General features: G+C 38.5%; 1 non-coding gene across 1 annotated transcript; it reads right to left on the bottom strand.

Annotated features, from left to right (window-relative positions):
• Positions 1 to 2,909: 2,909 nt before the first annotated feature.
• Positions 2,910 to 3,017, bottom strand: LOC130954132 (small nucleolar RNA R71). Its single transcript, XR_009076192.1, has one exon. It is a non-coding gene; the product is annotated as a small nucleolar RNA R71 (small nucleolar RNA).
• Between the last annotated feature and the right edge of the window lie 1,113 nt (positions 3,018 to 4,130).

Below are 4,130 nucleotides of genomic sequence, written 5' to 3'. Positions count from 1 at the left end.
TCTTGGATTCCTGATACACGATGCATGGTTGATCGCCTGACAATCGAGTGCTCGCCTGACAAACGAGCCAGCCATTCCGTGAGATCAGAGTCTTCGTGGTATAGGCAAGAACTGATGGCGGCATTCAAGAGAATCCGGAAGGTCTAACCTTGTCTGTGGTATTCTGAGTAGGATTCAATGATTGAATGACTGTGACGTGCTTCAAACTCCTAGCAGGCGGGGCGTTAGTGACAGACGCAAAAGAATCACTGGATTCTATTCCGGCCTGACCGAGAACCGACAGATGGATAGCTGTGCCGTGACAGGGTGCGTTGAACATTTCCACTGAGAGGATGGGAGGTAGCAACTGACAATGGTGAAACCCTTGCATAAGCTTGCCATGGAAAAGAGTAAGAAGGATTGGATGAAGACAGTAGGAAAGCAGAGAGACGGAAGGGAAGGCATCTTCATACGCTTATCTGAAGCTCTCACCAATGATATACATAAGTATCTCTATCTTTATCTTTATGTTTTATTCATCATCTATACCCATTTGAGTCTGCCTGACTAAGATTTACAAGGTGACCATAGCTTGCTTCATACCAACAATCTCCGTGGGATCGACCCTTACTCGCGTAAGGTTTATTACTTGGACGACCCAGTGCACTTGCTGGTTAGTTGTGCGGAGTTGTGATAGAGAGTTGAGATTGCAATGAGCGTACCATGTTGATGGCGCCATTGATGATCACAATTTCGTGCACCAAGTTTTTGGCGCCGTTGCCGGGGATTGTTTCGTGTATGGACAACTGATGGTTCATCTTGTTGCTTAGATTAGGTATTTTTCTTTAGAGTTCTTAAGAATGAATTCTAGTGTTTCAAGGTGATGTTCTTATCATCACCAAAGCTGATTGATCCTCATCAATTTAGCTCTTGAATGCAATGTCCTGCTGAAGCTTGGCTAGCCATGTCTAATTCCTTTAGACTAAAGCTTTAGACTAACATTGCATGATTCCTGGAATTCTCATTAAGAATTTTGATATGTTTATTTTCTTTTCCACTTAATTTTCGAAAAAAATCCAAAAAAAATTACAAAATCATAAAAACCAAAAAATATTTTATGTTTCTTGTTAAGTCTAGTGTCTCATTTTAAGTTTGGTGTCAATTGCATGTTTCTGTTCTTCTTGAATTCATTCATGTGTCTTAAGTGATCTTCAAGATGTTCTTGATGATTTCATTACTCTGATCTTTAAATTCTCTTTACTTGAGTGTTTTGTGTTTTGTCATATGCATTCTCATTTTGTTAGTGTCAGTAGTATACAAACTGCTAAGTTTGGTGCCTTGCATGCATTGTTATTTGATTTTAGTTGCATTTTGATTATTCCTCATTATTAAAAATCCAAAAATATTTTTAATTTGTGTCTTTTCAAGTCAATAGTACAGAGAATTGAAGATTCAGAACATACAGCAGAGGAATTACACAGAAAAAGCTGGGCGTTCAAAACGCCCAGTGAAGAAGGACAGACTGGCGTTTAAACGCCAGCCAGGGTGCCTGGTTGGGCGTTTAACGCCCAAAAAGGTAGTGCATTGGGCGATAAACGCCAGAATGTGCACCATTCTGGGCGTTTAACGCCAGGATGGCACAAGAGGGAGGATTTTGTTTTCAAAATCAATTTTTTTTAAGTTTTCAAAGTTTTTCAAAATCAAATCTTTTTCAAATCATATCTTTCCAATCAAATGTTTTCAAAATCAATTTCTTTCCTTTTTCAAAGATACTTGCTATCAATTAATGATTTGATTCAACATTTCAAGTATGTTGCCTTTTCTGTTGAGAAAGGTTTAATGTTTGAATCATATCTTTTCTTGTTAGGCAAGTCATTAATTTTTAAAATCAAATCTTTTTAAAATTGTTTTCAAATCATATCTTTTCAATCACATATTTTTTAAAACCAATCATATCTTCTTAACCTCATCTTTTTCAAAATAGTTTTCAATCATATCTTTTTTTTAAAACCATAACTTTTCAATCATATCTTTTTAATCACATCTTTTTCAAAGAAGTTTTCAATCATATCTTTTTAAACTCTAATTTCAAAATCTTTTTCAAAAATTACTTGATTTCTTTCCCACTCTTGGTTTTCGAAAATCAAATTAAAGTTTTTCAAAATGTTTTTAAAATCTTTTTAATTAATTTTCGAAAATTCTCTTCCCCTCTTCTCACATCCTTCTATTTATGGAGTACCACTCCATCTCAATGCACAATTCGAACTCTATCTGATTAAGTTCGAATTCTTCTACCTCTTTCTTCTATTTTTCTGTTCTTCTGACACCTCAAGGAATCTCTATACTGTGACATAGAGGATTCCATATTTTCTTGTTCTCTTCTCTTTCATATGAGCAGGAACAAAGACAAAGGCATTCTTGTTGAAGCTGACCCTGAACCTGAAAGGACCTTGAAGCGAAAGCTAAGAGAAGCTAAGGCACAACTCTCTACAGAGGACCTAACAGAAATCTTCAAAAAAGAAGACATGGCAGCCGAAAATAACAACAATGCCAACAATGCAAGGAAGGTGCTGGGTGACTTTACTGCACCTACTCCCGACTTCTATGGGAGAAGCATCTCTATCCCTGCCATTGGAGCAAACAACTTTGAGCTTAAGCCTCAATTAGTTTCTCTAATGCAACAGAATTGCAAGTTCCATGGACTTCCATTGGAAGATCCTCATCAGTTCTTAGCTAAATTTTTGCAAATCTGTGACACTGTCAAGACTAATGGGGTTGACCCTGAGGTCTACAGACTTATGCTATTCCCTTTTGCTGTAAGAGACAGAGCTAGGACATGGTTGGACTCACAACCTAAAGAAAGCCTGGACTCATGGGAAAAGCTAGTCAATGCCTTCTTGGCAAAGTTCTTTCCACCTCAAAAATTGAGTAAGCTTAGAGTGGAAGTCCAAACCTTCAGACAGAAGGATGGAGAATCCCTCTATGAAGCTTGGGAAAGACAAAAACAATTGATCAGAAAATGTCCTTCTGACATGCTTTCTGAATGGAGCATCATAGGTATTTTCTATGATGGTCTCTCTGAACTATCCAAGATGTCTTTGGATAGCTCTGCTGGAGGATCTCTTCATTTGAAGAAGACGCCTGCAGAAGCTCAAGAGCTGATTGAAATGGTTGCAAATAACCAATTCATGTACACTTCTGAAAGGAATCCTGTGAACAATGGGACAAATCAGAAGAAAGGAGTTCTTGAGATTGATACTCTGAATGCCATTCTGGCTCAGAACAAGATATTGACTCAACAAGTCAATTTGATTTCTCAAAGTCTGTCTGGAATGCAAAATGCACAAAGCAGTACTAAGGATGCTTCATCTGAAGAAGAAGCCTATGATCCTGAGAACCCTTCAATGGAAGAGGTGAATTACCTAGGAGAACCCTATGGAAACACCTATACTTCTTCATGGAGAAATCATCCAAATTTCTCATGGAAGGATCAACAGAGACCCCAACAAGGTTTCAACAACAATAATGGTGGAAGAAACAGGTTTAGCAATGGCAAGCCTTTTCCATCATCTTCTCAGCAACAGACAGAGAATTCTAAGCAGAACCCCTCTGACTTAGCAACTATGGTCTCTGATCTAATCAAAACCACTCAAAGTTTCATGACTGAAACAAGGTCCTCCATTAGGAATTTGGAGGCACAAGTGGGACAGCTGAGCAAGAAAATTACTGAACTCCCTCATAGTACTCTTCCAAGCAATACAGAAGAAAATCCAAAAGGAGAGTGCAAGGCCATCAACATAGCCGAATTTGGAGAGGAAGGAGAGGAAGTGAACGCCACTGAGGAAGACCTCAATGGGCGTCCACTAACCTCCACTGAGTTCCCCAATGAGGAACCATGAGAATCTGAGGCTCAAAATGAGACCATAGAGATTCCATTGGATTTACTTCTGCCTTTCATGAGCTCTGATGAGTATTCTTCCTCTGAAGAGGATGAGTATGTCACTGAAGAGCAAGTTGCTAAATACCTTGGAGCAATCATGAAGCTAAATGACAAGTTATTTGGAAATGAGACCTGGGAGAATGAACCTCCTTTGCTCACCAAAGAACTGGATGACTTATCTAGGCAGAAATTACCTCAAAAGAGACAAGAT

This window comes from Arachis stenosperma, chromosome 1, assembly GCF_014773155.1.
Source record: "Arachis stenosperma cultivar V10309 chromosome 1, arast.V10309.gnm1.PFL2, whole genome shotgun sequence".
Taxonomy (NCBI): Eukaryota; Viridiplantae; Streptophyta; class Magnoliopsida; order Fabales; family Fabaceae; genus Arachis; species Arachis stenosperma.
Note: the sequence above shows the minus strand (reverse complement) of the source record. Positions and strands in the feature narration are given on the sequence as shown.